At 40.1% G+C, this 14692-nt stretch overlaps 1 protein-coding gene across 3 annotated transcripts in view; it reads right to left on the bottom strand.

Moving 5' to 3' along the window:
• Positions 1 to 14692, bottom strand: part of pde4d (phosphodiesterase 4D, cAMP-specific) — a gene marked incomplete at its 5' end in the record, with an annotated part of 145242 nt that overhangs the window by 33516 nt on the left and 97034 nt on the right. The window lies entirely within an intron of this gene.

Here is a 14692-nt window from a genome sequence, read left to right as displayed (position 1 = left end):
AAATTTTATTTACTACAGCCGTGAATTGTGCGGACCAACTAAACTAATTTCAGCACTCTCTTAGGAGGCTTATTATTACTGCATCCACCTAGACAGAATGGTTCTGTTTATCTTATTATCCCAAGACACCATGGGTTATTTGATTTGTATGTGCTTTCACATAAAAAACACCAGCACAGCCTTTCTGGCTATGAAATGGAATCACCAGTGTGGTCCTATCTGTGCAAAAGGTGTGGAGTCTGTGGAGGCCAGACGTCATCATAGCACTCAAGCAGGCAGATAGTTGTACTAGCTGTCCATTACACATGAGCAAAGTCAGGCAAGCTTTCCGTCTTTGAATGGACTGATTGTATTATGGTAGACCAACAGTGGATTTTTAAAGTTAATAATTGGTCAAACCAATTAATCATTCTACCTCTAATATGCATATTAGTCATATTTGTATCTCATAGGCTGGAGGATCACAATAAGTAAAAGTAGAAAAACAGACAAGACAAGTAAAAAAGGGTATGAGGACAATAGAACACATAGAACAATAGATAATGAACAATAAAACAGGTTTGGTGACATAGAGGACATCATATGCCATGTACCATTTTAGCCTGATTGTTACTATCCATGTGCATGCTTGAGCATGTATTACCACACAGTAGTGTCATTGCAGAAGCTAATTTCTTGCATCATCTTTCATTAGAATATTTCTAAATCTTATGTGCCGGCGAAAACACTACATTTGATACTAAAAAGGACACAATATGAGCTTGGTCCACAGCTGTTGCTCCAAACTTGAGATCAAGAGCATTATATACACACGATGGCTGCTACACACACACACGCTGCCTCATTATTTTGAAAGCAGGGAAAATAGTTACATGCCATTGATAATGCAACTGGCCACAGACGTACGAGGTTTACATCAGTCTGAGTACACTGGTCTTTTGTTCTTTTTAGTCTTTTGAATGGGTCAAAGTGATAGAGAGCAGCAGAATAAAATGCACCCACCTCTAGGCCTCATGAGTATGAGTAAATTGCTCATTACAACCATGGACTGATTATACAGTATATCTCTGCTTTTACGTCACAAGGGAAGGAGGAGGAGCAGCAGAAAAAGCAAAACAGAGATGATATGATAATTTCCTGCACATGCAGATGAGGTTGCACACAAAGACACGCACTCCAAAGAGCATAAAAAAAAATAATGTGCACATTTACCAGGCCCTGCATTACTACTCTGAAGATGGAAGTTGTTAAAAACAGACTGTGTGAATTGATTTAAAGGTCGACTTCCTTCCATATCACCATGTGTCCATCAGTTTCAAATTTCATGCCAGACCAAGAATGGACACAAATGAAAGACTCTTCTGAAGCCCTCCACCCCTAACTGATCTCTTGGACAGCGCAGCTGATTTCTCACTTGCAGGCTGGATGGCTTGTATGTTTTTATCTTTTATGCTGCTATACGTAAAACAGCTAAAATTGTGTTGTGTTGTGTTGAGTGCTAAAAAGTGAGATATGGCAACTTGAATAGGTGTATCAAATGCTTTCACGGCAGAAGCATGGTCAAAGTGGTGAAACAAATCCTATTACCACGGTTTGCATATCCATGTGGTCAAAGAAAGAAAAAAAACTGGGGAACCAACATAACATGGAGAGAAGTTTGCAAACATTCTCAACCCAATGTTAGGTCTGCTACTGTATTTAAGAAATCAACCGTTTAGACAAATGATGTCATTATAAAGACAGTAACTAATCACCTAACCAATATACAACTGATGTGATGACAGTCTCGCTGTCAGCTGTTGTAAAATAGAATGCAGCTCCAGTGCATTAATCCATTCATATAAACACATACTCTCATAAAATGAGAATTTAACTGCAACACTGCCATCCACTGGAAACAGTGGTGTACGACACAAAGACGTAATGAACCAACTGATCACCATTAGCTGAATTTGCCTCCAAGCCCAAAACAAACTATAAATTCAACATAAAATAAAAACTCAACAATATACAATATGTATGCAATTAAGGACACAACAGTTTATATAAAAACTTACATTTTCTGATTAATACAAGTCATTTTGCAACAAACAACAACCCAACACAACAACAAGGTCAAAGGGATATAATGTACAGATTTCATACAATAAGTAAGGGAAAGTAAGGGAAGTAAGGACATCAGGTCTCATATTGATGTTACAGATTTCCTAACAAAGAACAATCAAGTGCAGTCATATAAAATGTGGCACTGTAAGCTGCATATGCATAGCACATGACAATATTCCTTATTGTGTTGATGATATATTTATCAGTTATTGTCTGATCAGTTCCGATTCAATAACAGAATGAGAGTAATAATCACCAGAAGAAGTAAATACATATGTTGCCTGTTTTCAGAACACAATTTTCAGACAGTGTTAAACATAAATAAGAACAGTTTGTTGTGATGTGATCGATGTAACTCAGAGGGACACCACTGCCATCTAGTGTTAAAATAAATACTATTCTTGTCATAAAAATGAACTGGATATATCAAGTGATCATAATAATTGACAAAATTATTGATTTTGTAAAAAAAAAAAAAAAAAAAAAAAAAAAAAACTTTTTCCATGAACCAGGCTCATGTGGTGCAGATAAACATACAAAGTAACTGCTGATATAAATAGCACTTAACCTAGGAGCAGGCAGCGAGCACAGATGGCTGGTCCACAGTATTGACAAGGCTCTCTCTATATCTATATGTCTACAATGCCACCAGCCATTACCACTGCTTCATATTCAAATACGTACTAAAGAGGCACAAACACACACTGACACACATGCAGTACTGTATGTATATCCACAAACACATACTCCCAGACACACAAAAAACAGTCAAGTGGGCACAGATGTACATCAGATGACAGCACATCTCAGTTTTGTCTGGGGTCACAGAGTACATATTAGTGAGAGAAATGTTGTATAAAAACAGGACTAACAAGGTTTTAACATTTTCTGTGTGAGCTTTAATGGGCAGAGAGTGCTCTGATGATTAGTGTGCGCTCCACTCTGGTTAGTGGACGGACCTGTCCTCCTGAACACCTTGATGTTTTAGACCATGACTAGATGGAACCTGTTTATCATTTAGCTCGCTCTTAACAATGTTTTGTAAAAGCAGAATATCTGCCTCTCTCCGAACACACAGAGAGACACAAACATGTGCGCACATACACACAATTGCACACACTTCAGGCAGAGTAAACAGCAGAACTACAGCTTCGGCAGTGCTCTAACAACACAGCAAAGCCGCCAAGCAACGGCCATTTACACAACACTCAGTTATGAACACAGCTCCAGTTCTGTGTTGTCCAGGTGGAACTATTCATCAACTAATGTTCTGATAAGAGGACACACACATGCACACACTCTATGTGCACAAGTCATACAAACACATTAATACACACATTTGCACATTACAATCACAGTTTACACACAAAGAGCAACTAGAAAAACAGTTTTCAAGCTTGACTAGCATGTTTGTAGTTTCATCAAATTTTCCTTCTGCAACATCTTACTTCATTTAGACTAATTTACTCAGCTACCACATGCAAGCATTTGGACAATAACTTTACAGAGCAACTCTAGCAAAAACATTCGGTAACAGCACAGACTATTTAACTATGTAAAAAAAATGCAGAAAATGTAAAATCATTCCAAATGAAAACAAATCCAAGGAATCCACAGTACGAGAACAAAAATTTAGGTGAAGGCCCACTCCCTGACATGCTCTCCCACAAAAATCAGCCATACCCTCTCTTGCCACGAGGTTTGATGTCGATGGGCTTGTTGGTGGCATAGGGCGAGCCGTTGGAGCAGGCGTGGCGGTAGCGGGCTATCCTCTCCAGAGACAGATAATCTGAGTTCACTGGCAAACTCATCTCGGTGATGCTCTTAAAGCACTACCACACATACACTTGTGTTGGGTCAGATGGAGTAACAGAAAGAGAGAGGACAGATAAGAGTGACGAGCCTGACAAAGCTATCACAGTGGGAAGGAGGGAGGTGTGCGAGGAGAGGGCTCGCCGTGGGTGTGCCTTGAACATGGGAAAAGATGAAGCGAGATGGAGAGAGTGTGTGTGAGAGATGCAGGAGAGGGAGGAGCAAAGTGCAGAGGTAGAGCAAACTAATTTATCTTTTCTCCCAGATAACATGTCGGTATTGACAGCCACGAGAGCTGTGACATTGTAGACTTGCTGCAAAGTTACATAATCATGTCAGATGTATTGTCTCAATCTATTCCAGTTAAAGCTGTATGATGAATTGGAATTGGACTGGCGTGATGATGAGGGTGAGGTAGCACATCACAACAATAAAGTTGGCGCCACTGCAATTAGTGCTGAAGTTGTTATCCTCTGTACACTGCTGGGTAATGTTGTGCTAGTACCCCAGTTCAATTATACTGGCCAGTGAAAACTGATTTATTTTGTACTGAATTTATCTTCAGGCCTATTCTTAGCAGAGCAAGAGATGTTCAGTGGGGAAGGGTAATTTCACCTCGGATGAAAAGCAATGCAAGGTGTTTATGTGCGTGGTATTTATTGCATTGTTAAGTTATGTAATTCAAGTGTTAGTGTAGCATAAGTACAAGTCCTCACTCTATTCTGACATGAGTTTAAAACATACTGGTTTCCCAAATATACTCTCACAATTGGGCAACAGGTAACAGTATCGGTAAAAACATTAAGCCTTGAGGAATGAGAATTTGCTTCATGTAGCTAGAATACATACTTTAATACATAATTTGTATGTCAAACAAGCTGCTAAGGAGCACCCCCCATCAACAAAAAAGAAAACAAAGAACAACAACAACTAAATACTAAAACAAAGGCCATGAAGATAGCTGTCATTACATGTTATATTATTATTAAGTTCCATTTAAATGACATTTAAATGGTTCTAGGGCCCATTACATCTCACATGTCAACCTTGGTGTTAGCTGATGTCCTCCACTAGGGGGAGCATAGCACCACAATAAAGACTCTAAGGCCAGCAATGTAATTTGCAATATGAGAAATATAAGTCAGACTTAAACCAGTAGCAGAAGCAGATATGAGTACAACTACAGTAACTTCTGAAAATGAAGCATACAGTACAACTGTCTCACAATATTAAGAGCTGCAAGTGAAACAACACTAACTCAGTGTGAATATCTATGGTCTTTGAAGATGAAATGAGATGACTATCATGTATTATTATCATGCTCTGTCATTTTCACTTGACCAATATCAAGATAAAATCTAAATCACTGTAACTGCTAAATCTAAATCTAAATGGTGTCCTGTTGCCAGCAGGGTGCAGTGTTCCCTACAGGGAAACCACATGCACCTGAGCACAACTACCAGCAGCATCTCAAACACGCCGGCCGAGTTGTGAATCTCTGTGGAGTTACGGCTTCTGCTCAGCTCTGACAGAAGCAGCCAGCATGTGACAACAGCTCCTGGGTGGACAGGGAGCCTGTCAAAGTCACAGATGCAGCGACAGACACAACATGGCTTCTACACTCGTACTGAACATCTGAGCATCACCACATCAGCACACCAACACAACCACCCACACCCACACACACAGTGTTGATTATAGGCACAAACACCGCAACATGCACAGGCAGATGAAACGCACATGGATCAATATGACAATGTAACACAGACCTACACAGACAACCTTACAACCTGTAACACAAGCATATGTCTGCCTGGGTGCCGAGCCGGCCACACGCTGTCAGTCGCCTTCAATGAGCTGTGACTGAGTGCCAGGTGATGATGCGACTGTCATCATTCAATGTCCCTGAAGTACAAAGCCATAAAACCAGAACCACTGTAGGCTATTTGAATACTGAAACTTCTACATGCAAGTTACATAACCTTTCAGTCAAAACAAATACTAGGTGTGGTTAATACTGTTCTTTTTTTTTCAGTGACACCTTGAAAAAAACAGCAGTTAGAAAACAATAGCTAATAATTCATAAAAATGAACTATGCATGAAAAATAACACATTTCCCCACACACCTTAACTGTATTTTACCTGACAGAAAATGACACTAATATTGAAATGAGCAGACAGGGATCCAGACTCCATAGGTTAAGTACAAAAGTGCATAAATTACTAATTGACTGGCAGTGAGCCAAAAAGACGGGGAGGGAGGGCTTTATGGAGTGTCAGAAACCTTGTTATGGGCTTAGGGACAAAGTGGCCTGACAGACTGGGACTGGGACACATGGGTCGGGGTAGGGGGTGGAAACGGGGACGTTGGGTAATTTGCAGTGAAGACACATGAGAGACAGATGAACAGCAAGTTCAGTCAGTTAAAGATGACACGTGAAAGACAAAGCAGAGGGAGGGGTGAAAAATTAGATGCTAGTATCACTTTTTCCTCCCCTAAATTTTCCATTGTTAGTTCTGATCGAGTAGTGATGCAATTTAAATACAGTTTCTTGGCCAAGGTATGCATTTGTTTAGTTGTAATATAACTCTAAGTTTTTATGTTCAGAATGTAGAACCAAATCAGTGTAATCACTAATTTGATCAATAAGTAAATCTACAACACAAGTCTGACCAGGAATTTAATGCCAGCTTTCAGTTGTCAACACAACAGACACATTTTTGTCATTACCAAGACACATTGAGATTCAGTACCATGCTTTATTACTTACTAGCTCCTGTGTTGTCATTTGAGCTTTGCTTCCACAGCACATTAGAGATTGAGCTTTGCCTCACTGGTACTTCGGTTCACAGAAGAATTACTGTTCTCTGCTGCACTTCTACACATACTGTGAGGTTTCTTTAGCGTAATGACAAAAGGGCAGCAGTTAGGATCGAGAGACAGATAAACTGATTAAGATAATCCTACTTAAGAAGATGATGTACATGCAACAGCTTTGAGTGTTTTTTTCTTGCAATATACCTCCACACAGATACCTACTGTGTGTAGACTGTGAGGAGTTAAAAGTTTCAGGAGGAACAATGGAGGCTAATTCAGCTGTGCATCTGTTGCCAGTCTTTGTCCAGAGACAAACAAAGAGGGGGGGTGGTGGTCCCCCAGCTATCAACTGATTTAAATTGAATCGTGTACAACAGGCAGCGTTGTGATACAGTATGATAAATATAAAGTGTACCACAAAGAAATAACTGGGGCTTTAAGCTGTTGTTGAAGCACAGTGCCATGGCAACTGCACCCTCCAATGCAGTTGCAAGAACATTGAATGTGATTAAAATGATTGGATGTTTGTTTTCAAGTTTATAAATCAGCAAATGTATTATAATTAGGAGTCGAAAATAGATCGGAAATTAAGATGTATGTATTGGCATAAGTGAGCCGGCTCTCAGCCTGTCATGTTGCTTGAAAACAGCTGTGTCAAGGAGCAATTCCTTTGCCTCACTTCCTGCCTGCCTTCACAGTCCCTTGCTGGATTCATGTTTATGATGTGGTTGCCATGGTGATCTGGCAGAATTCAAAAAGGACAGGTAGGTCCTGACAACCAATCACCACGTAGCTGCTGGGGACACGACGTCCGATTGTGCAAAGAGAAAATGAAAAAGACAGCAGGCTTTAAGAGGGTCAAAGCTGCAGAGATAGAGTGAGGTGATAGAGGCTACATGAACAAGCTGTGACTGTGGCTCATGCCAAGAAATTAACTATTCATAGCAGCCACTTCATATTTCACAGCAGTCATGCATGACATACCTGTGCTCTATTTATATATCTAGCTGACTCACAGACTGGAAAGTGGATTTAAGCTGGATGAACCATTGTTTACCTCAGATACTCGCCAGAGCACAAAGGAGAACAGAAAGCTCAAGCCCATCAACTATCCTACTTGTGCTGTGCATGTGTGTACTGTAAGAGTGGGTGTCATCTTGCTGCTGAAAACATGAGCGTGCCGTGATGCGTTACTGTAAAGCTGCAGTGATGCTGGATAGTGTGAATATGAGGGCCATCTTTTGAGACCAGCATAAAGAAGCCAGTCCTCAGACAACTCTCACCTGGCAAAACAGCCCCCAGTATTAAAGTGGGCTGAAGCCAAGGAGTATTATTTTTTGTCATTTATTCATTTCCAAATACCATAATAATACTTTTTGAATAATATAATAATTTATCAATAAAATGACTAATTATTTCTTCCATTCCCAATGTTTTTTTAAACAAAATATGCACAAACAACTGTAAAAAGAAAGATAAAAATATTTCTTTGTTCATTCTCAATGGGGTTAGAGTATACGCCTCAAGTATCTCAACATTTTTAAACCAATTTAATATACCCCAATGAAAAGCAATAAAGTGTAAGTGATGTCTCCGGTAGTCCTTGATATCCCACATACAGTACTGTCACAAACAGTTAGCTGCAGCACAAACACAAAGTCACCAGACCAGTGGCTCAAACAACAAAAGCCACTGTTTGCAATCCAGGCTGATGCTATTTGGTTTGGGGTTCATAATCTGAAAAAAAAAAAGATAGCCAAGTAGCCTGTGCTTGTCGAAGCCAAATGTGATCACAGTGTTAGCCATTAATCTCAAAGGGGATTCTGTAAATAATATATGTTGTGCCAAATAAGGCACAGATCAGCACAACAAAACTCTAACATTAAACAAATGGACAAGTATCCAAGCGTATAATCATTAGCTGCTTCTCCTGTTAAGCTCTTTGACAATCTGCTGTTAACTCAACACCACACAGTAGACACTCAGTTGTAGAAGTCAAAGGCATTGTCTTGGCTGACAAATGGAGAATGCTTTTGGACTGACTCATTAATGGAGAAATCAAAGGATGCATGATGACTGGGAAAGGGTGCACATGGACTGCACAACTTTCACTATAGGCTCTTATATTTTACACATGATCAAACACATTTCTAGCTGTAGTGCACCCCAAGCACATGGTGGAGCTAATAGGTTTAACTTGGCAGCACTCCCAGTGATGTCAGCGTAATCCCTCATTAAAACTCTGATGACATCACTACACTGGTGAGACTTGAGACTATGTGAGAGCTGAAGAAGTGTGTGTGTGTGTGTGTGTGGGATACCCTCCCAGTGAGCACCAAGGGTGCCCTGACCACAGTCCAGGTAATCCATCTTAAGCTGTTCCACAAATCATACAGAAGGAACACTAGTGTCGTCTTAATAATACTACGGTATGTCCTCATATGCAGTTTCTCAAGTACGTCTCCCCATTTGAGCAAATATTTTCAATGTCCAGACAGCAGTAAGGAGTTTGAAGAATCTGTTAACCCTTTGTGTCAACATTTGCAGCCTACACATTGAACTTGAAAGCTTATCTGTCTTAGGTGTCCTGATTTTTTGTCCGTGCAGTTTTGTTGTGACAAGGCTAGCCAATCACCATCCTCAATTTTACAGTCTGTTGTCAAGTTTAATGTGAAAGTGCATGTGACATATTGATAGTAAATGTCTGAACAGCTAAGAGCAGACATGTCCACTATTCCACAAAGGGCCGTGTGGCTGCAGGTTTTCTTTCCAACCAATCAAGAGCACACAGTCTGACCGATCAACTGTCTGAAGACTGATCAGCTGAGATCAGTTGATTAAATGAGTCAAGTCTGGAGTGCTGCTGCTTGGTTGGAACAAAAACCTGCAGCCAGCCACACGGCCCTTCACGGTATAGTTTGGACATGCCTGGCTAAGTGCCATAAGGTTAAAATATTTTCATATGTTTGTTGTCATGTGTTGATCCATCATCTCCAAAATATTTACAATCCTGAGATTTAGCTGGACTACAATGTCTAGATATTGTCACCAACACACTTATAATAATAATTTTATTATAGTGTCTTGCACAACAAGGTGCGCAGCCCACATAGGCTTACAAGACACTCGTGTAACTCAAGTATAATAATATCCAAGACAGTCATAAAAAAAAGGACAACTAACATTCTCCAAATGTGAATTATGAAAAATTAAAATATCAGGTAAAAAGAAAAATCAAGACAAAGAACAAGGTAAGAGGTGTAAAAGAAATGGCGAACTCAGGCCTGTGGAAGAGCTACAAATATGCAAATACAGAGCACCAATAAAACAGTGGAGGGGGGATATGCAGAGGAGCACTTTGGAGCAGTGTTTTCTATTTCACTGAAGAGAAAGATGATAAAGTAGGGCCATTAAGGACATGATCAAAATGGAACAACTAAAGAGTAAATCATCTGATCTGAGGATGTGGATGCCTGGGTCTGAACTGAGCATCAGGAGAATAAATCTACACTTTCTATTGTGCTGCATGGGTTCCCTACATGCACTGCATGTAACTATAACTACAAACTACAGTATTGTGACCCAGATATCAACCCTTTGGTAGGACAAGAAACAGGCTTTTGGTGGCATGAATGTGAAAAGGGGGCGAGTATTGGTAGTATGTCCCAAATAAAAGTGTATATTCAGCGCTGTCACAAACACACTGTCTCTGTCTGTGTTAATTCCTGTCTTGTCACGAGTGTGTTATTGTTATTGCAAGGTCTGCATGTGAGAGTCTGTCTTACCGGATGGATGAGAAGCATAACAATTCAGGTTGTGCAAGTGGGACTGTATTTCCTCAAAGGAAGCACTGCACAGTTGCATTCACGAGATGCCAGTTCATACATAAATACAGAACAAGGTGAAATGTGCAGACTAAACACTGCTCATAAAAGGAGCTTGGATGTATTGAGTGAGTTTGAAAAGTAAGTCTGACAGAATGCAGCAGTAATGCTGAACAAAAGAGAGGTAGAAGAAAACAATTATCAAAGAAAACTCAGATGTTCGTGTTGCACTAGAAAGATTTTGTCGGAACATGACTTAACTCTATACCACAACATTGTCTTCAGCAAAAAACAACTATTTAAAAAACATCATGGCACGTCACTGACCTTCTTTTACCTTCACAGGTACCCTTACAAGCATTAGCTGGTATTGTAATACAGTATAAGTCTATAATATTCATAAATCCAGCCAGGTATGTGAGTAAGCATGTGTGTGCTTGTGTGCGCGCGTGAGGGGACACCCTCTTTGAGCCTAAGCCTTTCTAATCTGTTTGTATGCCTCCTCATAAACACTGTCGTCATCATGGCAATCCTAATCACCATCATCGTCACGAGCGATTCCCTTCTGAGATGAACGTCATCATCATTACACTTTCCTGCTAATACAAGGTAATTTCCATGTCCCGTGCCTTATGCTTGGAACTCAGACCACAAGGGAGGTGGCTGAACTAAAAACAGCTTACATAATCAAATCAAATCAAAATCTTAAAAGTGCTTATTCATTAAATTGCACCCTCACAAAAGCATGCAGCAGCCAAGAAAATCAAAGCTAGATGATTCCCCATTGCCAAATACACACACACACACACACACACGCTAAGATGGAGCACTGACGCACCCTTCAGTCTTAGTGTATCTTAACAAAAACCCCAGGGTTAGGCCTCTACGCTGTTTTCCTTGAAACACCAATCTCCACATCTTTTTGTTTCATTACAACTGTTTGTTTTTAAGCTGTGGGGGCAGAATATAACGAACTGCTCTCCTTTGTTCCTGCAGGAAAGGGCCTGGGCATGATAACATCTGTTGGCTAACCGCAGGTTTTGTTTGGGTCAAATAGTGACGTGCGCGGCTGCATAACGGTACTCCGTCTCACCAAAGACTGAGTAATGATATTTCCTAATGTCTTTGTGTTTTGCCACTGATTCAGCAGTGACATTTGAATGCCAGGAAAATTGGAGACAAAATGTGATCCCTGTTTCTATCAACAATTATATAAACAATAGTTGAAAGGATCTTGATTATGGATCTGCCTGTCAATTATGTTTGTCTGTTCTCTGGAAATAATGTCATAACATAGTTCAAACGTCTATCATAGTTTCTGTGAGGCCAAAGGACCATCTTCAGATTGCATGTGTTGTCTAGCCATCAGAACAAGAGGTCCAAAACCAAAAGCAAAGAATCATTTAATCATTTAGTACTACTATTTTAGTTACTAATTTATAATCAATAAAAATACAAAAGATAAAATCACAACAGTCCCACCTGTAACACAAAATCGGCATACTGTCTGCCGTAGCAAAGGCAGTCCCACCTCCCATAAGCCCAGCTTTAGCTTGTAACATTTCTATTTTTGATTTATGCTGAGCTCACAAAAGCACCTGCAGCTATTCCCGCCTTCAATATGTCTGGCTGCCACGCTGTATTCTTATTGATCTGTCCATCTCCTTGCCTCTGTCCCAGAGATGAACACAAGAGTGAATGTCCCTATCTAGCAGCTGCTCTGTGGACAGTGGCGAGAGACAGCAGAGTCTGAAATGAATACAACTGAAATGAAATGGATATTCAAAATGATTGTGATGACAAAACTGCCTCAAGGCTTTTGTGAGGAACTGTGGCCTGTGCATACATTTCATATGTACTCCAGTGAGCAAATAATGTAACTATGGTGTTATACATCCACACCTGTTGAAGACAGTGGCATTACTGTGACATTGCACATCATTTTTTCTCTGCTCCTTTGCTCTGTATTTGTTAATCCTCATCTCTCATAAACATATTTGGTCCTGAGTTGTTAAAATTGCTCCCGTTGCAGTAAACAGTTGAAAGCATGACATGCCTGACTAAAGTCAAAAAGATTTTTCCTCATTACGAGCCAAACATCATTGCAAATGAGATACATTATTTTTATTATGTTTTTATTAACTCATTATCAGCTCCATAAACAGACAAATACACACCAAGGTTGACTCATTTATTTGTCTGAGTGGGCCAAACCAATTGATATGGTAAATGATTTTAACAATGCTAATAGATCTAAACTGTTTGGCCCATTGTTGTCTGCCAAAGTCTGAAAGTGTGTTTTTGGCTTTGAGATGCTGTCATGAGTAATGACAGTTCTCACTAGATGTCTGTTCAAAAAGGCAAGAGGCATTCCTGTGTATTACACATTTGGGAAAGTAAGAGGGAGAAGCACGACAATCAGGTGTAAATAAGCGGCAGATTAACATAAGAAAACCAAAGGCAGCAATGTGTGAAAGAGATATTGGATGATGAAGCAAATGGAAGACTGGTAATCAGAGAACAGCCCCAGCTTGGATACCAACAGCTTCAACACTGCCAGTACTGAGTGACTCAGTGTGAGAGCTTTTGGAGACAAACACACACTAACTGCAAGATGTCCTGCGATAAAGATGTGAAATAATGAGATGATCATTTAGCGATTCAAAAGAGGGTTGAACAGTTGAAATTCCTCTAACAGAGTGAAGGTGAAAGACTGGCTTCTTGGTGAATAATAGCAGTCCCTTTATGCAGATTACGACAGTGAGAACATGTCTGTCATGCTTCATGAAACATCCTTATCAATTTAACACTGCACTGCCTCAAAGAAGAGCTGGAGTGACAACAGATTCAAGTTAATGGTGACACTCACAAACTGTTGACCAGCTTTTAGTAATAACTGAAAGTGAAACTATAAAAACATACGCGTAGTAATAAGGTATCCCTTTCTAAAAGGTTGTGCGTCACACGATCGGCTTCTCACCGCACAAAGTAGCTTTGTTAGTCATACTAGATCTGTGGCTGTCACACCACACACAGCTGTTTGACTGATTGCACAACTAAAACAGCAAGTGAGAACAGGATTTTCTCAGGACACATAGTAATTAGTCAGGTTTTTAATTATTTTGTTTTTCTGTTGAGCTGCACTAACTTTTATATTAACATGGGGCCAAATAAGTGTAATGTATTTGTAATGTCAAAGTTCCACCTCTCAATTCATCATTCTGTTCTAAGAAAGTTAGACAGGAACTGATTAATGTTGTTGATGTATTATCCATTTTAAATCCAAACATAATTATGACACAACTTTAGGAGGACCATATCCAGAAATGTCCAAACCAACAAAACCAGTTGAGTTTTAGACAAAGCTGTACCATATCATCATCTCACTATAGTTATACCTGAAAGCTGCAATATTATAGCTTTTATGAGCTCAGTTAAAATCAAAAATAGAAATGTTACAGGGTATTTAGGAGGCAGTGGTTTGCACTGTGGCCTTTGAAAAGTGTAAAGTATTCTGTTTACAAGCTGAGTGGTTATCAATCAGGTATAAAATTATACTGAAATTGAATGAGGTGATGGTGTCTCTGGAGGGGGTGAAACGGAGCATGCTGTCAACTCAAAATGCCTTTTCTTCTACTCACAAGTCCTCTGCCATTTGCAACACATACACACACACACACACAGCAAAACGTGTTAAGAAGTAGAGAGTGTTACACTGTGTGGCCAATCTCAGGGAGAGCGAGTGGGAAGCACCCTTAATAAGGGTGAGTATATCAGCATCACGCTGCACAGCGGTCTGGCAAAGATTGATGCTGTAGGTGAGCAGTAGCACTGTATAACACACACTCTCTCACTCACACGCACACACACACACACGCACACACACACACACACACACACACACACACACACACACACACACACACACACACACACACACACACACACACACACACACACACACACACACACACACACACACACACACACACACACACACACACACACAAAGGCATGCATACAAAGTGGTGGTGGTCCTGAGGGAAAACAATGAGTGATGACTTTGTCTTTTCAAAACTGACAGCAGGTCTCTGCTGTCTTCAAAAAGCCCATTTTAAAATCTCTGCCAGT

This window comes from Trachurus trachurus (assembly GCF_905171665.1).
Source record: "Trachurus trachurus genome assembly, chromosome: 9".
Taxonomy (NCBI): domain Eukaryota; kingdom Metazoa; phylum Chordata; class Actinopteri; order Carangiformes; family Carangidae; genus Trachurus; species Trachurus trachurus.
This window is presented reverse-complemented; position numbering and strand designations above follow the sequence as displayed.